The sequence below is a fragment of the Oncorhynchus kisutch genome, linkage group LG26, assembly GCF_002021735.2.
Source record: "Oncorhynchus kisutch isolate 150728-3 linkage group LG26, Okis_V2, whole genome shotgun sequence".
Classification (NCBI taxonomy): Eukaryota; Metazoa; Chordata; class Actinopteri; order Salmoniformes; family Salmonidae; genus Oncorhynchus; species Oncorhynchus kisutch.
In genome coordinates, this window is record NC_034199.2 from 28,351,873 (window position 1) to 28,373,769 (window position 21,897).

A 21,897-nucleotide genomic window follows, 5' to 3' on the forward strand; every position below is an offset into this window, starting at 1 on the left:
ATCTCTGTGAAACGTCTACAGAGCACTGAGCGTATACCAACCTTTTTATTTTCAAAGCCTTTTACATTTCATTCAGCTGCGTCATGCTAATTTAGCTTTTTGCAACCCGCGGAAACAACTTTGAAGACGACAACCACAAAACGGTAAATCCGCAAAAGTTGTTACGAGCTACCTGCACTGCTATGTCAACCGAGCTCGGTGCGTATTATCAGATGTTTTAGGTTACCAAATCCAACTTTGTGGATATGATGTTAATGATATGTCAGAGAAAGAGCCCACTGAATGATTCAGAACATAATAATTTGTCCTTGTAAAATGTATTTTATAACATAATTGAAATGTCATCACCAAAGCACTCTGGCCAGAGTGGGTGGACAACCTACTCTAACCCCTAAACCCCTGAACCGTGGCGCCACGGCCGCCATTACAGTCACCACCGACCAGGGCGGTGAGTACACTCACACCCATGCGTACACACACTGTCACACACACTCTTAATGCACAGTGTACAGTCTCTCTGTAAAGCATTATGCACAATATGTCCTCTGCGTGATAAAATGGCTATAGTTCTCATCTGATGCACGATATATCGGTGAACATATCTGAATCGGCCGATATTAGCTAAAAATGCCAACATCTGTATCAGCCCGATGTCTAGTTTAACGCCGATGATAAAAACCGATGTCAAAGCTGACGTGCATACCTATATAACGTAGGTACATGACGTGCATACCTATATAACGTAGGTACATGACGTGCATACCTATATAACGTAGGTACATGACGTGCATACCTATATAACGTAGGTACATGACGTGCATACCTAATATAACGTAGGTACATGACGTGCATACCTATATAACGTAGGTACATGACGTGCATACCTATATAACGTAGGTACATGACGTGCATACCTATATAACGTAGGTGCATGACGTGCATACCTATATAGCGTAGGTACATGACGTAATGATGCCACAAAAAATTTGACCTACACATGCAACACAGCATTCCTAACCTAGCCCACAATGTCTGCTGTGTGGATCGAGCAGTCAACAAGTCGAGCAGTGATTTGAAAGAGTAAGACCATTTCTGTGAGATGCCTCAAAGGTGAAATCCATTCATGCCAAGATAATGGGATTCATTGCCCTTGACGATCAACCGTTCTCTGTCGTGGGTGATGTTGGCTTTCGCCGACTGGTTGAGCACCGGTACACACTACCAAGTGCGCTATTTTTCAGATGTTGCTAGCTGCTAAAACAGATGTCGTGTTGCTATGTTTTTGGAGAAGAACATTGTTTGCATCCATGAGCTAGCTTTTTTTATGACCAGCACAATAGGTGTGCGATCATAACATACGTATCGATTAATTGTTGTGACGTGAAATACGAGGGACATGCTGACCAGACCGGACGCGTGTGCGAGCGTCTCAAAAGAAATTTAGAAATCCATGTTATTCAATTATTGCACCCACACTGCTCGCGCGCGCCAACGAGCGTCTGCGATGCCAAGGGATAAAATAGAGCTCCTTTCTATTTCTGACGCAGATCGCACTGAAAGTCCTGCCTCTCCCATCTCCTCATTGGTTTATAGAAGCAGGTAGAAAGATTAACTGTTTTGCCGGTTGTCGTGGTAATGCTATGAAAGTTTAGATGCCAATCACCATATAAGTTCAAAGAAGGAAAAGCCTGGAAGGAGGAGAGATGACTAGAAATGATTCGGTTGACCGTTTTATGTGTGGATTAATTGTTGGAGTAGAGGACCTTGTGCATTTCAGGTAAAATAACAACTCAATGTTTCTATCCCAGGACAGATTAGCTAGCAACAGCAAGCTAGCTAAATAGGACAGATTAGCTAGCAACAGCAAGATAGCTAAATAGGACAAATTAGCTAGCAACTAGCTAAATAGGACAAATTAGCTAGCAACAGCAACTAGCTAAATAGGACAGATTAGCTAGCAACAGCAAGCTAGCTAAATAGGACAAATTAGCTAGCAACAGCAACTAGCTAAATAGGACAAATTAGCTAGCAACTAGCTAAATAGGACAAATTAGCTAGCAACAGCAACTAGCTAAATAGGACAAATTAGCTAGCAACTAGCTAAATAGGACAAATTAGCTAGCATGTGCAAGCTAACTAGCTAAATTGCCATACATGTTTAATGCTTTTCGACCTGTCCCCAAATTAATGTCATTGGTTCAGAGTTTGTTTTGATATTTTAACCTGCGTTTGGTGTAGGGGGACAAAATACATTCATGCACGATAGCGCACGGGTGCAGCCGGTTTGGGTTCTGTATAATTGTGTAATAACTACGTGTCAAATAACACTATTTGACGTGTCAAATAAGCTGGTTGACCAATCAGGACCTGAATATGGCTGCACGTCACATAATAATTGAACGTGTTCATACATTTTTTTACGTAGTTATTACACATTGATTACACTCACTCGTATTTCATATGTCACAGCGATTCATCGATATATATGCTATGATGCTGGTAAAGTTGTCTCGCGCACCTATTGTGCTGGTCATAAAAAAAGCTAGATAGCTCATGGATGTCGGTACATGTAATGTCGGTGCGTCACTATTCTCATCTGTAGGAATTACATTTTTTAATGAATAAAATTGTATTTTCGTGTCTAATCGCCAATTGGCAACCCGACCCTTATGGGATTAATTGACACGAACATACATTACAATAATTCACTATGGTAATTAAGATGATAAATCTTCTTCAGGTACTCTCTGCATTGCACAAAAATAGGGAAAAAAATCCTAAAAACAATCAAGACATAATAGTAAATCATTAGCTAACTGTGTTTTATCTCTCTCTCTCTCTCTCTCTCTCTCTCTCTCCTCTCTCTCTCTCTCTCTCTCTCTCTCTCTCTCTCTCTCTCTCTCTCTCTCTCTCTGTGTGTCCTTGAGGGTGTGTGAATGTGTCTGCTAGATGTAATCTATTATTCTATTACACACAGGACACAGTGGCGTCCACAGACAGACAGTCCTGCAGGTCATTCTGGGTAATATCCCCTCTGTCATTTCATTACCAGACACAGGCAGGCTGGCTTTTATCTGACAAGCAGACTACTGTAGCAGGCTAGCTCAGTGCAGAAGCACGGTTACCTTTAGTATAGCTTTCATCTTCAGACGTCACTCTCATCTCACTTTTACCTTGCAGATAGGGCCTGGAGTTTTCTTCGTTTTTGTTGCATCATTTGTGTAAACACACTTTCTATCTCTTCCTCTTAGTCTTCCTTCTATCTGACACACAGTCTGTCCCTCTCACACTCTCAATCTCTTCCTCTTAGTCTTTCTTCTATCTGACACACAGTCTGTCCCTCTCACACTCTCAATCTCTTCCTCTTAGTCTTCTCTCTGACACACAGTCTGTCCCTCTCACACTCTCAATCTCTTCCTCTTAGTCTTCCTTCTCTCTGGCACACAGTCTGTCCCTCTCACACTCTCAATCTCTTCCTCTTAGTCTTCCTTCTATCTGACACACAGTCTGTCCCTCTCACACTCTCAATATCTTCCTCTTAGTCTTCTATCTGACACACAGTCTGTCCCTCTCACACTCTCAATCTCTTCCTCTTAGTCTTCTCTCTGACACACAGTCTGTCCCTCTCACACTCTCAATCTCTTCCTCTTAGTCTTCCTTCTATCTGACACACAGTCTGTCCCTCTCACACTCTCAATCTCTTCCTCTTAGTCTTCCTTCTCTCTGACACACAGTCTGTCCCTCTCACACTCTCAATCTCTTCCTCTTAGTCTTCTCTCTGGCACACAGTCTGTCCCTCTCACACTCTCAATCTCTTCCTCTTAGTCTTCTATCTGACACACAGTCTGTCCCTCTCACACTCTCAATCTCTTCCTCTTAGTCTTCCTTCTATCTGACACACAGTCTGTCCCTCTCACACTCTCAATCTCTTCCTCTTAGTCTTCTATCTGACACACAGTCTGTCCCTCTCACACTCTCAATCTCTTCCTCTTAGTCTTCTATCTGACACACAGTCTGTCCCTCTCACACTCTCAATATCTTCCTCTTAGTCTTCTATCTGACAGTCTGTCCCTCTCACACTCTCAATATCTTCCTCTTAGTATTCTATCTGACACACAGTCTGTCCCTCTCACACTCTCAATCTCTTCCTATTAGTCTTCTCTCTGACACACAGTATGTCCCTCTCACACTCTCAATCTCTTCCTCTTAGTCTTCTCTCTGACACACAGTCTGTCCCTCTCACACTCTCAATCTCTTCCTCTTAGTCTTCCTTCTATCTGACACACAGTCTGTCCCTCTCACACTCTCAATCTCTTCCTCTTAGTCTTCTATCTGACACACAGTCTGTCCCTCTCACACTCTGAATCTCTTCCTCTTAGTCTTCCTTCTATCTGACACACAGTCTGTCCCTCTCACACTCTCAATCTCTTCCTCTTAGTATTCTATCTGACACACAGTCTGTCCCTCTCACACTCTCAATCTCTTCCTCTTAGTCTTCCTTCTCTCTGGCACACAGTCTGTCCCTCTCACACTCTCAATCTCTTCCTCTTAGTCTTCCTTTTATCTGGCACACAGTCTGTCCCTCTCACAATCTCTACTTTCCATTTCTCTCTCTCTCCCGCTCTCACACACATCCACCCACAGTGTGTGGAGATTTCTAAGGAATAGGGATTACCAGTGGGGTGCCTTGGCCCTGAGTAAATCCCATCACATTTGGAGAAGAAGAGAAGAGTCTGGGGAAATGATGTGGATTAACAGGCTGCTACCAGGAGCCTGGCTCTGCCCCTATCTGTCTGATTGACTATTTTACTATCTCTGTAAGGACTCAGAGGATCGCTACAGCTCACACTGACACACACACACAGAGATACACACCATAAGAAATGGAGAACATGACAGGTCTTTTATACCGTGGTGAATCCTGAAAATATCACACAGTGAACACTCAATAGGTTTTATTGTGCTTTTATTTGACACCAAACTACCATTCAGTGGTGTGAAGTACTTAAGTAAAAATACTTTCAAGTACAACTTGGGTAGTTCCGTACTTTACTATTTATATTTTTGACTGCTTTTACTTCACTACATTCCTAAAGTAAATCATGTACGTTTAACTCCATACATTTTCCCTGACAGCCGAAAGTACTAGTTACATTCTGAATGTTTAACAGGACAGGAAATGGTCCAATTCACACACTTATCAAGAGAACATCCCTGCTCATCCCAACTGCCTCTGATTTGACGATCTCACTAAATGCTTAACTTCTAAATTATGCCCCTGACTATCCGTAAATTAAAAAAACAAGAAAATGGAACGGAATTTGAAATTATTTATACTTTTACTTTTGATACTTAAGTATATTTAAAATCAAATACTTTTAGACTTTTACTCAAGTGTCATTTTACTGGGTGACTTTGACTTTTACGTGAGTCACTTTCTGTTAAGGCATCTACTTTTAATCAAGTATGACCCTTTCCCACCACTGCTCCCATCAAGTATGACCCTTTCCCACCACTGCTTCCATCAAGTATGACCCTTTCCCACCACTGCTTCCATCAAGTATGACCCTTTCCCACCACTGCTTCCATCAAGTATGACCCTTTCCCACCACTGCTTCCATCAAGTATGACCCTTTCCCACCGCTGCTTCCATCAAGTATGACCCTTTCCCACCACTGCTTCCATCAAGTATGACCCTTTCCCACCACTGCTTCCATCAAGTATGACCCTTTCCCACCACTGCTTCCATCAAGTATGACCCTTTCCCACCACTGCTTCCATCGAAGACGTGCAGCTTTGCCTCTGTGTTTTGTCAATGTGGTGATGTATTTTGAAGGAGAGCTGGTTTTGATGAGACCACCTCTGCAATACTGGTTGGAGACTCAAAAGCACAAAAGCATCCACACACAGTTCCTCACGATGAACAGGAGTTGCTATGAACAGTTAACCTCGCATGTCCTCCCTGAGCCCAGGCAGTATGGCCGCCCTGCCCCACCAGGTATCCCAGAGGCCTGTGGGAGCCCCCTACCAGGTGACTGGGTCATGCCTGGTGGAACACGGGACACCGCTGGGAGGAAGGGTGGGGGCCAGCTGTCAGTCGCCACGGCAGCAGAGTGTGATTGACGCGTCGGGGGAGTTGCGGTGGAGAGGAAGTGGAAAGTTAATTGAATGTTGGGAGAAGTGAAGTGAAAGACTAAACCCAAGAGAGAGAAAGTGAGAACGAAGGAGGGATGATATAAACGTCTGGAGAGGTGAGAGAGAGTGAGAGAGACAGATTGAAGGACAGGGAGAGAGAGGGCAAAAGGGAGTAGACAGGAAATGAAAGTATGTGGGCGAGGTAAAGGAGGGTGGAGAGGGGAAGACAGAGGTAGATGGAGAGGAAGACTTGTGAAAGGAGGAGACAGATGGAGGAGTGGAGAGAGGGCTAGAGGAAGGAGGAGCATGAGGAGATGCCCTAGAAACAGGGGAGTTTCTTTAATCAGGGGAAGCAGCTGGCTAATCGTGTGTTTCACCAAAGCAATCAGAGAGGGAGGGAGAGGGAGAGGGAGAGGGAGAGGGAGAGGGAGAGGGAGAGGGAGAGAGAGAGAGAGAGAGAGAGAGAGAGAGAGAGAGACTGCTCTTCTCCAGTAGGAATATCTTAGTAGCACCATGCTGAAGGAACTTCACTTTAATCATGTCCTCTCCCAGTTAAAGAGGAGATCAAGTGTTGTGGCATGTTAATATCAAACACGCTACATGGTAACCTTTCAGTAGTTGCTAGAGGTCTGCTCATTCACTGATAATGACTCTGGCTCAGGCTAGTTGTCTGTGTCTTTAAACTATATTAGACTTATCGTTTCTCCTCCTCTTCCTCAACTTTCCTCCCATTCCTCACCTCTCATCCCTTTCCACTCCTCACATCCCTTTCCTTTCCTCCCTTTTCTCTCCTCTCATCCCTCTCCCCTCCTCCCTTTCCTCTCCTCTCCTCACCTTCCTTTCCTCTCCTTCCTCTTCTCTCCTTCCTCTCCACTCCTTCCTCTTCTCTCCTTCCTCTCCTCTCCTTCCTCTTCTCTCCTTCCTTTCCTCTCCTCTCCTCACCTTCCTTTCCTCTCCTTCCTCTTCTCTCCTTCCTTTCCTCTCCTTCCTTTCCTCTCCTTCCTCTTCTCTCCTTCCTCTTCTCTCCTTCCTCTTCTCTCCTCCCTTTCCCCTCCTTCCTCTCCTCTCCTCCCTTTCCTCTCATCTCCTCTCCTTTCCTTTCCTCTCCTCTCCTCTCCTTTCCTCTCCTTCCTCTTCTCTCCTCTCCTTCTTCTTCTCTCCTCTCCTTCCTCTCCTCTCCTTCCTCTCCTCTCCTTCCTTTCCTCTCCTTCCTCTTCTCTCCTTCCTCTCCTTCCTCTTCTCTCCTTCCTCTCCTCTCCTTCCTCTTCTCTCCTTCCTCTCCTCTCCTTCCTTTCCTCTCCTCTCCTGTTCTCTCCCCCCTTTCCCCTCCTACCTCTCCTTCCTCTTCTCTCCTTCCTTTCCTCTCTTCTCCTTCCTCTTCTCTCCTCCCTTTCCCCTCCTCCTCTCCTTCCTCTCCTTCCTCTCCTCTCCTCCATTCTCCTTCCTTCCTCTCCGACCTCTCCTCTCCTCCCTTTCTTCTCCTTCCTCTCCTCTCCTCCCTTTCCCCTCCTTCCTCTCATCTCCTTTCCTCTCCTCTCCTTTCCTCTCCTTCCTCTTCTTTCCCCTCCTCTCCTCTCCTCTCCTCCCTTTCCCCTCCTTCCTCTCCTTCCTCTTCTCTCCTGTACCAGTAGTCTAATCTCCTCTCCTCTCCTTGCTCTCCTCTCCTCCCTTCGTCTCCTCTCCTCTCCTCTCCTCTCCTCTCCTCTCCTCTCCTCTCCTCTCCTCTCCTCTCCTCTCCTCTCCTCTCCTCTCCTTCCTCTTCTCTCCTGTACCAGTAGTCTAATCTCCTCTCCCTCCTCTCCTCCATTCTCCTTCCTTCCTCTCCGACCTCTCCTCTCCTCCCTTTCTTCTCCTTCCTCTCCTCTCCTCCCTTTCCCCTCCTTCCTCTCATCTCCTTTCCTCTCCTCTCCTCTCCTTTCCTCTCCTTCCTCTTCTTTCCCCTCCTCTCCTCTCCTCCCTTTCCCCTCCTTCCTCTCCTTCCTCTTCTCTCCTGTACCAGTAGTCTAATCTCCTCTCCTCTCCTTGCTCTCCTCTCCTCCCTTCCTCTCCTCTCCTCTCCTCTCCTCTCCTCTCCTCTCCTCTCCTCTCCTCTCCTCTCCTCTCCTCTCCTCTCCTCTCCTCTCCTCTCCTCTCCTCTCCTCTCCTCTCCTCTTCTCTCCTGTACCAGTAGTCTAATCTCCTCTCCCTCCTCTCCTCTCCTCTCCTCTCCTTGCTCTCCTCTCCTCCCTTTCCCTTCCTCTCCTCTCCTCTCCTCCCTTTCCCCTCCTCTCCTCTCCTCCCTTTCCCCTCCTTCCTCTCCTTCCTCTTCTCTCCTGTACCAGTAGTCTAATCTCCAGTACCTATGGCAGGTGCATGCATTAGGCCATATACACCGTACCTGGTTCATGTTGAGTGTTTAATAAAGGTGAGGGATGTGTTTGTAAATGGTGTGTACTATGTGACCACAGGCAGGTAGTGTAGTGTGGTGTGCTGTAGGGCAGGAGTGTGGCCTTGCAGGAGGGAGAGTGGTAGTAAATACAGGCCAACTCAGTGCTCTGTTATTAGCCTGTGATTTATACTGCTGTGGCTTACAGAGAGCCCTTGGCACCACCACCCCACCACAGCCCTGTAACCACCTCTATTACGTGTGTGTGTGTGTGCGTGCGCGCGCGTGCGGGACAAGGCTCATAGGGATGTCCGTACGACCTTTCACAGCCAGGGTCATCTTCATCATCACTGACACACACACACTTGTCTTCTTTATAGCCCCTGTACAGGGAGGTACGCAGCGGCAATAGGATCGGATAAATGCATTTGACAGCTCGCACATCTCTGTACTGATTTATCAGAGTATTTATCCTAGTAATGCCTCTGTTTTCTCACGCTCTCTCTCCTGCTTTCTATCTCTCTTTCTCTCCTTCTGCTTTCTCTCTCTCTCCTTCTGCTTTATCTCTCTCTCCTTCTGCTTTCTATCTCTCTTTCTCTCCTTCTGCGTTCTCTCTCCTTCTGCTTTATCTCTCTCTCCTTCTGCTTTCTATCTCTCTCTCCTTCTGCTTTCTCTCTCTCTCCTTCTGCTTTATCTCTCTCTCTTTTTGCTTTCTCTCTCGCGCTCCTTCTGCTTTCTCCCTCTCTCCCCTTCTGCTTCTATCTCTCTCTCCTCTGCGTTCTCTTCTCTCCTCTGCTTTCTCTCCTTCTGCTTTCTCTATCTCTCTGCTTCTCTCTCCTTCTGCTTTCTCTATCTCTCTCTCCTTCTGCTTTCTCTATCTCTCTCTCCTTCTGCTTTCTCTCTCTCTCCTTCTGCTTTCTCTCTCTCTCCTTCTGCTTTCTCTCTCCTCTCTCCTTCAGCTTTCTCTCTCTCTCTCCTTCTGCTTTCTCTCTCTCCTTCTGCTTTCTCTCTCTCTCTCCTCTCTTCCTTCTGCTTTCTCTCTCTCTCTCTCTCCTTCTGCTTCTCTCTCTCTCTCCTTCTGCTTTCTCTCTCTCTCTCCTTCTGCTTTCTCTATCTCTCTCTCCTTCTGCTTTCTCTATCTCTCTCTCCTTCTGCTTTCTCTATCTCTCTCTCCTTCTGCTTTCTCTCTCTCTCTCCTTCTGCTTTCTCTCTCTCTCCTTCTGCTTTCTCTCTCTCTCTCTCCTTCTGCTTTCTCTCTCTCTCTCCTTCTGCTTCTCTATCTTTCTCTCCTTCTGCTTTCTCTATCTCTCTCTCCTTCTGCTTTCTCTATCTCTCTCTCCTTCTGCTTTCTCTATCCCTCTCCTTCTGCTTTCTCTCTCTCCTCCTTCTGCTTTCTCTCTCTCTCTCCTTCTGCTTTCTCTCTCTCTCCTTCTGCTTTCTCTCTCTCTCTCTTCTGCTTCTCTCTCTCTCTCCTTCTGCTTTCTCTCTCTCTCCTTCTGCTTTCTCTCTCTCTCTCTCCTTCTGCTTTCTCTCTCTCTCTCTCCTTCTGCTTTCTCTCTCTCTCTCTCCTTCTGCGCTCTCTCTCTCTCTCCTTCTGCTCTCTCTCTCCCTCTCTCCTTCTGCTCTCTCTCTCTCTCGCTCTCCTTCTGCTTTCTCTCTCTCCCTCTCTCCTTCTGCTCTCTCTCTCTCCCTCTCTCCTTCTGCTTTCTCTCTCTCTCGCTCTCCTTCTGCTTCTCTCTCTCCCTCTCTCCTTCTGCTCTCTCTCTCTCCCTCTCTCATTCTGCTCTCTCTCTCTCCCTCTCTCCTTCTGCTTTCTCTCTCTCGCTCTCCTTCTGCTTTCTCTCTCTCCCTCTCTCCTTCTGCTCTCTCTCTCCCTCTCTCCTTCTGCTCTCTCTCTCTCCCTCTCTCCTTCTGCTCTCTCTCTCTCCCCTCTCTCCTTCTGCTCTCTCTCTCTCCCTCTCTCCTTCTGCTCTCTCTCTCTCTCGCTCTCCTGCTTTCTCTCTCTCTCTCTCTCTCTCTCTCTCTCTCTCTCTCTCTCTCTCTCTCTCTCTCTCTCTCTCTCTCTCTCTCTCTCTCTCTCTCTCTCTCTCTCTCTCTCTCTCTCTCTCTCTCTCTCTCTCTCTCCTTTCTTTCTCTTCCCCCCTCTCAGGACACATCCATGTTTTAATGGTGTGTGTTTGTCATAGTAGATAGTGTCAGTGCATGTCATTATATTTGAGATAAATATGTGATTTATTAGGGCCGTTTTTCACCAGATGAAGAAAGACCAATGACATACTGTATACAGAACACTAAGACAGCGACTAAGACAGAGACATTTATTGTTGGCCGTTTGTGTGTTTTTACTTTAACAAGGCATTACATCTTTTCTTAAACCCTTGTTTTGATTGAATGTCTTTTTTTGGTTTATCAGTCTTCGTTGCAATGGAATAAAACTCGCCACATGTTGTGATAGGCAATACAAATTAATTACACCCATAATTGTTAGTCCTGTGGCTATAAAGAGATAGGGATGGTTGTATTAATTTAGCACTCTACTGTCCAAATTCTCCTTGCAGTTAAAGTCTCCAACTTAATGAGAATGCAGAACTCTTGTAATTGATTACTAAATAGTCAAGTTTTAAAACTCAGAACAGATAACATGCATGCATAAACACAATACCAACACACGCCATTTAACACTCAAGACCTACAGCTCAGATCCATGGCTCGGCTGGATGAAAGAACCTGCCTCTTGTACTGAAGTAGTACCTCACCTAGCAGAACGTTATCCACATCCTTCACATATCAATGCTGCATGTGACTGGGATATAGTCAGTGGTACTGTACTGGATAGTGAATAATGCTGGGACGCTCTTCGGTCCATCAGAATGAACTATGATCAGAACAGTCTGTGTTGTTCTGTATTGCCGGTAATGTGTTATAATAATGTGTTCTCAGATGGGGCTTCATCATGGTGTGTGTCTGGGTCTGGGCAGACAGAAATAATAAATCTCTCTTTCTGTCTCTCTCTCTCTTTCCCTCCCTGTCTCTCTCTCTCTTTCCCTCCCTGTCTCTCTCTCTCTTTCCCTCCCTGTCTCTCCCTCCCTGTCTCTCCCTCCCTCCCTCTGTCTCTCTCTCTCCCTCTCTCTGTCTCTCTCTCTCTTTCCCTCCCTGTCTCTCTCTCCCTCCCTCCCTCTGTCTCTCTCTCCCGCCCTCCCTCTGTCTCCCTCCCTCCCTCTGTCTCTCTCTCTCCCTCTCTCTCTGTCTCTCTCTCTCCCTCTGTCTCTCTCCCTCCCTCTGTCTGTCACCCTCTGTCTCTCTCTCCCTCTCTTTCTCACTCTCTCTCCCTCCCTCTCTCCCTCTCTCTCTCTCTCCCTCCCTCTCTCTCTCCCTCTCTCTCTCTCTCCCCCTCTCTCATCTATACCCTATCACCAGCTGCACACACAATAACAGTAGCAGCTGAAAAGGAGAGGATGTGGAGAGAGAAGGGACAGGGGGAGCAGAGAGGAGAGTGGGAAATAAAAGGGAGAAAGACAATGGAAAGATACGATTGGTTAAATAGGATCTCTTTCCACTCTCTTGCTCAGTCTTAGAACTGGTTTCCATTGAGTGTATTTACTCCTGTACCTAGGAGACATGTAGATAATGGTGAAGTGGAGAATTCACCTGTTTCCTCTCAATTTACTGTCTGTTTATAAGTATACTGAGCCGCCGCTGTCTCTGTCTTAGTCTTTTAGTCTAAGTCCATGTGAGAAACTGTATGGACGACACACACTGTTCTGTGTGTAGGACAGAAATGATTTGAACACACTGTATCAAACACACAGTGACACCAAAACTGTGAAGAGAAAGTACTATGTTCTTTGAGAAAATATATATTTAGAAAAATATAAGGTCAGGGATAGAGGTGAGGTTAGGGTCAGGGTTTAGGTTAGTGGATAAAATCACGTTTGTGGCCAGACATAGGTGAATGGTCCCATTATAAACCAACCAGTATCTCTTTCTCTGTTCCAGAAATCCTAACTCTCACACCCCCAGCCATAGTAAAGTCATGTACAACATTGACTTCTGATCGTTCTACAACAGATCAGTGACTGACATGTTGTCCATTTAGTAATGATGAAAGGTAGACGTGTCGGCCTGTCTGTCTGCAGGCGTGTGGAGATCCTCTGGCTTCACCATGTGTGTCTTGACCTCTCGACCCCAACCCTCAGATCCCCTCAGAGAGAACAAAGCCCTGCACTGGGGTGGTACGCACAAGTGTGTGTAGAGTTGATCTGACTGCTGTTGCTCTCAAAACTGAGGGTGGTTAGAGGTAAGGGGATGGTATGCTTCTCTGACCCCTATAGCTAGCCTCATCCCAGGGCCTAGAGAAGAGGATGGAGCAGGGCAGCTTTGAAGCCTCTACTCTCTAGTCTAGTAGATGTATGATATGACTGGCTGGGCTGGCCTCTCTCTGTTCTGTTCCTCCACAATGTAATTACAACTGAGCTTTGAAGTAGAACACTGAGAAGACCAGAGGTGAGAGGAGAAGTGGGGGAGTGAGAGAGCAAGGGAGAGAGAGGGGGAAAGTGAGAATGGGGGAGTGGAGGGGGTGAGTGAGGCTGAGGGTTTTAGGACAGAGGCACAGCAGTCCAATTGGTGTCTGAACCACTGAGGTAACAATAGGAGACTCTCCAAACTACGCTGTGTGCTCATATGTCACTTTTGCCCTTCACTCATATGTCACTATTGGCCTTCACTCATATGTCACTTTTGCCCTTCACTCATATGTCCCTTTTGCCCTTCACTCATATGTCACTTTTGCCCTTCACTCATATGTCACTTTTGCTCTTCACTCATATGTCACTTTTGCACTTCACTCATGTCACTTTTGCACTTCACTCATATGTCACTTTTGCTCTTCACTCATATGTCACTTTTGCCCTTCACTCATATGTCACTTTTGCTCTTCACTCATATGTCACTTTTGCACTTCACTCATATGTCACTTTTGCACTTCACTCATATGTCACTTTTGCTCTTCACTCATATGTCACTTTTGCTCTTCACTCATATGTCACTTTTGCTCTTCACTCATATGTCACTTTTGCTCTTCACTCATATGTCACTTTTGCACTTCACTCATGTCACTTTTGCTCTTCACTCATATGTCACTTTTGCTCTTCACTCATATGTCACTTTTGCTCTTCACTCATATGTCACTTTTGCTCTTCACTCATATGTCACTTTTGCTCTTCACTCATATGTCACTTTTGCTCTTCACTCATATGTCACTTTTGCTCTTCACTCATATGTCACTTTGCTCTTCACTCATATGTCACTTTTGCCCTTCACTCATATGTCACTTTTGCTCTTCACTCATATGTCACTTTTGCCCTTCACTCATGTGTCACTTTTGCCCTTCACTCATATGTCACTTTTGCCCTTCACTCATATGTCACTTTTGCTCTTCACTCATATGTCACTTTTGCTCTTCACTCATATGTCACTTTTGCACTTCACTCATATGTCACTTTTGCACTTCACTCATATGTCACTTTTGCACTTCACTCATGTCACTTTTGCTCTTCACTCATATGTCACTTTTGCTCTTCACTCATATGTCACTTTTGCTCTTCACTCATATGTCACTTTTGCTCTTCACTCATGTCACTTTTGCTCTTCACTCATATGTCACTTTTGCTCTTCACTCATATGTCACTTTTGCTCTTCACTCATATGTCACTTTTGCTCTTCACTCATATGTCACTTTTGCCCTTCACTCATATGTCACTTTTGCTCTTCACTCATATGTCACTTTTGCCCTTCACTCATGTGTCACTTTTGCCCTTCACTCATGTGTCACTGTCACTTTTGCCCTTCACTCATATGTCACTTTTGCCCTTTCACTCATATGTCACTTTTGCCTTTCACTCATATGTCACTTTTGCCCTTCACTCATATGTCACTTTTGCCCTTCACTCATATGTCACTTTTGCCCTTCACTCATATGTCACTTTTGCCCTTCACTCATATGTCACTTTTGCCCTTCACTCATATGTCACTTTTGCCCTTCACTCATATGTCACTTTTGCCCTTCACTCATATGTCACTTTTGCCCTTCACTCATATGTCACTTTTGCCCTTCACTCATATGTCACTTTTGCCCTTCACTCATATGTCACTTTTGCCCTTCACTCATATGTCACTTTTGCCCTTCACTCATATGTCACTTTTGCCCTTCACTCATATGTCACTTTTGCCCTTCACTCATATGTCACTTTTGCCCTTCACTCATATGTCACTTTTGCCCTTCACTCATATGTCACTTTTGCCCTTCACTCATATGTCACTTTTGCCCTTCACTCATATGTCACTTTTGCCCTTCACTCATATGTCACTTTTGCCCTTCACTCATATGTCACTTTTGCCCTTCACTCATATGTCACTTTTGCTCTTCACTCATATGTCACTTTTGCTCTTCACTCATATGTCACTTTTGCCCTTCACTCATATGTCACTTTTGCCCTTCACTCATATGTCACTTTTGCTCTTCACTCATATGTCACTTTTGCTCTTCACTCATATGTCACTTTTGCCCTTCACTCATATGTCACTTTTGCCCTTCACTCATATGTCACTTTTGCTCTTCACTCATATGTCACTTTTGCCCTTCACTCATATGTCACTTTTGCTCTTCACTCATATGTCACTTTTGCTCTTCACTCATATGTCACTTTTGCTCTTCACTCATATGTCACTTTTGCTCTTCACTCATATGTCACTTTTGCCCTTCACTCATATGTCACTTTTGCCCTTCACTCATATGTCACTTTTGCTCTTCACTCATATGTCACTTTTGCCCTTCACTCATATGTCACTTTTGCTCTTCACTCATATGTCACTTTTGCCCTTCACTCATATGTCACTTTTGCTCTTCACTCATATGTCACTTTTGCCCTTCACTCATATGTCACTTTTGCTCTTCACTCATATGTCACTTTTGCTCTTCACTCATATGTCACTTTTGCTCTTCACTCATATGTCACTTTTGCTCTTCACTCATATGTCACTTTTGCTCTTCACTCATATGTCACTTTTGCCCTTCACTCATATGTCACTTTTGCCCTTCACTCATATGTCACTTTTGCTCTTCACTCATATGTCACTTTTGCCCTTCACTCATATGTCACTTTTGCTCTTCACTCATATGTCACTTTTGCCCTTCACTCATATGTCACTTTTGCTCTTCACTCATATGTCACTTTTGCCCTTCACTCATATGTCACTTTTGCTCTTCACTCATATGTCGTGCATATTTTTTAGACAATTTTTTTATTTAGGTCATTGAAGACATCTGCTTCTTCTAAATAATACAAATTAGTTTAGAATTCAATTGAACTCTTTTTAAAAAGGTGGGCTGCTACCTTTATGGACCTGTAGCCTTCCTTGATGTTTGCCCACTCCACCTTCTAATCATGCCTTGGCTTTGAAAGCTGATTTTCAAATAGCGGAGGGAAAGGTGTGTTTGGCTAGGTGAGATGTCAGGGGCTTCTTTTAATAGAGTTGGAGAACCAAGGAGAACTCAAGGTTATAGCAGAGATCTGGTTAACTCTCTTCAATGGCACATCCTGTGTGTGTGTGCGTGTGTGCGTGTGTGTGCGTGTGTGCGTGTGTGCGTGTGTGCGTGTGTGTGTGTGTGTGTGTGTGTGTGTGTGTGTGTGTGTGTGTGTGTGTGTGTGTGGTGCACAGGCGAACCGGTCTTGTTTGGGAGAAGCTATCTAAGGTAGAACACCCCCAACATTTGAATGAACAGCAGCATGCTCTTTCCTGTTCCCGAGGAGGTTACCTGAAACAGAGGGTTCCCCTTCCCAAAATCAGGATGTGTTTTGGAACCCAGATGCGATGAAGTCAGAGTTCCTGCACCCAGGCAGAAAGTAATTTGGGATCTAAACTGCTGTGCTTTGCCAAAAAGGTCTGGTGAGAGATGCTGCAAGTTGATGAGAGGAGGATTCACACCCAGAAAATAGGCTAGCTTTCAAACATTCATTTATTGATGTAACCTAGATAACTTCCCAAGATCTTGCAGTGCAGCATGTGAACTAGAGTACCCCTCCTAGCTGTGTTCATCCATTACACTAACACTGTATGTGTAGATATTAGAATGACTGTGTGGCTGTCTCAGTGTAAGTCCTTTGTGTATGGCTAGGAGAATGCAGTCAAAATGCTGTGTGTGCACCCTTGCACAAAAACACATACTGAACCCACTAACACAACAGTTCCCAAACTAGGGGTCGCTACCCCATGTTGGGTCACCTGATGTGAAAATGGGGTCGCAAAATAATTTCCAAAATCCTGATAAAAACTCAAATGTAATAATAATATGTAAATGTAATATTTTATTTATCTATTTTTATAAATTAGCAAACATTTCGAAAAACCTGGGGTATTGTGTTTATAATTATGTGGGACATGTGTATATATATACAGTGCCTTGCAAAAGTATTCTGCCCCCTTGAACTTTGCGACCTTTTGCCACATTTCAGGCTTCAAACATAAAGATATAAAACTGTATTTTTTTGTGAAGAATCAACAACAAATGGGACACAATCATGAAGTGGAACGACATTTATTAGATATTTCTTTCTTTTCTTTTTTAACAAAAACTGAAAAATTGGGCGTGCAAAATGATTCAGCCCCCTTAAGTTAATAATTTGTAGCGCCACCTTTTGCTGCGATTACAGCTGTAAGTCGCTTGGGGTATGTCTCTATCAGTTTTGCACATCGAGAGACTGACATTTTTTCCCATTCCTCCTTGCAAAACAGCTCGAGCTCAGTGAGGTTGGATAGAGAGCATTTGTGAACAGCAGTTTTCAGTTCTTTCCACAGATTCTCGATTGGATTCAGGTCTGGACTTTGACTTGGCCATTCTAACACCTGGATATGTTTATTTTTCAACGATTCCATTGTAGATTTTGCTTTATGTTTTGGATCATTGTCTTGTTGGAAGACAAATCTCCGTCCCAGTCGAAGGTCTTTTGCAGACTCCATCAGGTTTTCTTCCAGAATGGTCCTGTATTTGGCTCCATCCATCTTCCCATCAATTTTAACCATCTTCCCTGTCCCTGCTGAAGAAAAGCAGGCCCAAACCATGATTCTGCCACCACCATGTTTGACAGTGGGGATGGTGTGTTCAGGGTGATGAGCTGTGTTGCTTTTACGCCAAACATAACGTTTTGCATTGTTGCCAAAAAGTTAAATGTTGGTTTCATCTGACTAGAGCACCTTCTTCCACATGTTTGGTGTGTCTCCCAGGTGGCTTGTGGCAAACTTTAAATGACACTTTTTATGGATATCTTTAAGAAATGGCTTTCTTCTTGCCACTCTTCCATAAAGGCCAGATTTGTGCAATATACGACTGATTGTTGTCCTATGGACAGAGTCTCCCACCTCAGCTGTAGATCTCTGCAGTTCATCCAGAGTGATCATGGGCCTCTTGGCTGCATCTCTGATCAGTCTTCTCCTTGTATGAGCTGAAAGTTTAGAGGGACGGCCAGGTCTTGGTAGATTTGCAGTGGTCTGATACTCCTTCCAGTTCAATATTATCGCTTGCACAGTGCTCCTTGGGATGTTTAAAGCTTGGGAAATCTTTTTGTATCCAAATCCGGCTTTAAACTTCTTCACAACAGTATATCGGACCTGCCTGGTGTGTTCCTTGTTCTTCATGATGCTCTCTGCGCTTTTAACGGACCTCTGAGACTAACACAGTGCAGGTGCATTTATACGGAGACTTGATTACACACAGGTGGATTGTATTTATCATCATTAGTCATTTAGGTCAACATTGGATCATTCAGAGATCCTCACTGAACTTCTGGAGAGAGTTTGCTGCACTGAAAGTAAAGGGGCTGAATAATTTTGCACGCCCAATTTTTCAGTTTTTGATTTGTTAAAAAAGTTTGAAATATCCAATAAATGTCGATCCACTTCATGATTGTGTCCCACTTGTTGTTGATTCTTCACAAAAAAATACAGTTTTATATCTTTATGTTTGAAGCCTGAAATGTGGCAAAAGGTCGCAAAGTTCAAGGGGGCCGAATACTTTCGCAAGGCACTGTACACATACAGTACCAGTAAAACGTTTTAGAACACCTACTCATTCAACATTTTGTCTTTATTTTTACTATTTCTACATTGTAGAATAATAGTGAAGACATCAAAACTATGAAATAACATATGGAATCATGTAGTAACCAAAAAAAGTGTTAAACAAATCAAAACATATTTGAGATTCTTCAAAGTAGCCACCCTTTGCCTTGATGACAGCTTTGCACACTCTTGGCATTCTCTCAACCAGCTTCACCTGGAATGCTTTTCCAACAGTCTTGAAAGAGTTCCCACATAGACTGTTTTTCCTTCACTCTGCGGTCCAACTCATCCCAAACCATCTCAATTGGGTTGAGGTCGGGTGATTGTGGAGGTCAGGTCATCTGATGCAGCACTTCATCACTCTCCTTCTTGGTTAAATAGCCCTTACACAGCCTGGAGGTGTGTTGAGTCATTGTCCTGTTGAAAAACAGATAATAGTCCCACTAAGCCCAAACCAGATGGGTTGGAGCATCGCTGCAGGATGCTGTGGTAGCCATGATGGTTAAGTGTGCCTTGAATTCTAAATAAATCTCAGACCGTGTCCACAGCAAAGCACCATCACACCACCACCTCCATGCCTCACTGTGGGAACCACACATGCGGAGATCATCCATTCACCTACTCCGTTTCTCACAATGACAATGCGGTTGGAACCAAAAATCTCAGATTTTCTTAGACCATCTTAGACCAAAGGACAGATTTCCACTGGTTTAATGTCCATTGCTCATGTTTTTTGGCCCAACAAGTGTCTTCTTCTTACTGGTGTCTTTAGTAGTGGTTTCTTTGCAGCAATTCGACCATGAAGGCCTGATTCACGCAGTCTCCTTGAACTCTGTGAAGCATTTATTTGGGCTGCAATTTCTGAGGCTGGTACCTGTAATGAACGTATCCTCTATTTTTCAGAGTTCCCAGTTGTCTTTAAAGCAACATATAACTCATGGTACTCTTCTACAGCTCATATCTGAGCTCATACCAAATCTAGATCCAGGTTGGATGTGACAGCAGAGATGAGGTGCGTAGTGTCGACCACGCCCCCTGACTTTGAGAATCTCCGACTCGACGTGCATCAAGCACACCCATCTCATTAGTGTTGGTGAGATTAGATACATTATGTCAGACTAATATTCTATTGACTGTCATAGCCCCACATTAAAAGTATGTGAGGATGAGTTAAGATGATCAGAAATACTGTTAGAAAGTTTTTCAATTGACTGCCATAACCCCAAATGAAAAAGTTAACATTGGCTGTTAATTATAACTGAACAAAAATCTACATGCAACAATTTCAAAGATTTTACTGAGTTACAGTTCATAAAAGGAAATCAGTCAATTTACATAAATTCATTAGGCCCTAATCTATGGATTTCACATGACTGGGAATACAGATCTGCATCTGTTGGTCAGAGATACCTACTCAGTATCTGGTGTGACCACCATTTGCATCATGCAGCGTGACATCTCCTTCACATAGAGTTTATCAGGCTGTTGATTGTGATCTGTGGGAATGTTGTCCCTCTCCTCTTCAATGACTGTGTGATGTTGCAGGATATTGGCGGGAACTGGAACCCGCTGTCATACACGTCGATCCAGAGCATTCCAAACATGCTCAATGGGTGACATGTTTGGTGAGAATCCAGGCCATGGAAGAACTTGGACATTTTCAAGAATTGTTTGCAGATCGTTGTGACATGGGGCCATGCATTATCATGTGGAAACATGAGTCGATGGCAGTGGATGAATGGCACGACAATGGGCCTCCGGATGTCGTCACGGTATCTCTGTGCATTCAAATTGCTATCGTTAAAATGCAATTGTGTTCATTGTCCGTAGCTTATGCCTGCCAATACCATAACCCCACCGCCACCATGGGGCACTCTGTTCACAACGTTGACGTCAGCACACCGCTCGCCCACACGACGCCTTTCACATAGTCTGCGGTTGTGAGGCCGTGTGAACGTAATGCCAAATTGTCTAAAACAACATTGGAGGCAGATTATGGTAGAGAAATTAACATTCAATTCTCTGGCAAAAGCTTTGGTGGACATTCCTGCAGTCAGCATGCTAAATGCACACTCCCTCAAAACTTGAGATCTTTGGCATTGTGTTGTGTGGCCTTTCATTATCCCCAGCAGAAGGTGCACCTGTGTAATGATCATGCTGTTTAATCAGCTTCTTGATATGACAAACCTGTCAGGTGGATGGATTATCTTGGCAAAGGAGAAATGCTCACTAGCAGAGATGTAAACAAATATGCGCACAAAATTTGAGAGAAATAAGCTTTTTGTGTGAATGGAACATTTCTGGGGTCTTTTATTCCAGCTCATGAAACATGAAACCAACACTTTACCTGTTGTGTTTATATTTTGGTTCAGTGTATATACTTTTTCTCACATGGTTGGGTTTGCGAGAATCTTTTTGCGTGCCAAAAAAGTTTGGGAACCCCTGCACTAACACAACACACACATACAAACACACAATGAGATGCTCTCTATGCGTTACCTCGCACCTGTAATGAAGTGATTATGCAGACTAAGAGAAAACACTGCTGTAGTCACAAACACAGAGTCACACACACAGTGGTGTGTAATGATGGCAGCTCTATCACAGTGCTGATGAAAAGAGTTGGTACATCACTGATAATTACACTAGCAGGCCTCTGCTATAGAAACCCCAAAACAGTTTAGGGGCAGAGAAATAGGAAATAGTAGACAGTAATATGAAACTGCAAGGTCACTCTACATCTTGCAGGACGAGAGATGAACGTGTGAAACAGGGATGAGGAGAAGACCAGAATTCAATAGCACATTTTTGGTTTCTGTGGTTCTGTATGAAACAGAATCAGGTATACAGAGATCTGGATGGAAGGACACCTCAGTAATAGAAATCTACTGGAGTGAAGCCATATAAGAGAACATGCCTCAGACCAGGGTCATAGCTTTGAGACGAACCAACCCCAAGGCCTAACAGACGCAGGGAAACACACACAGGGAAAGGAGGCTCCTTGGGGTCTGAGTAGTACTAGTAGTATTCGGTGGAGGGAATCAGAATGGACCTGTGTAAATAGACCTCTCAGCACTATTGAAGGACACAGCTGAAGGAATGGGAGGCTGGAGGATATAAAGAGAGGTGGAAAAGAGGAAATGGAGAGTAGGATGAAAACGATGGGAGTATAGAAGGACAGAGAAGGAGATGAAAGTAGAGAGGGGGAGGATGGAATGAAGGAGATGAGAGGACAGTGAGAGAAGAGAGAGGAGAAAGATAGTAGTTTATAAACACAAACATTA

General features: G+C 44.3%; 1 protein-coding gene across 2 annotated transcripts in view; it reads left to right on the forward strand.

The window, feature by feature from the left end:
* Positions 1 to 21,897, forward strand: part of LOC109877800 (ephrin type-A receptor 6-like) — a 204,830-nt gene that overhangs the window by 129,836 nt on the left and 53,097 nt on the right. The window lies entirely within an intron of this gene.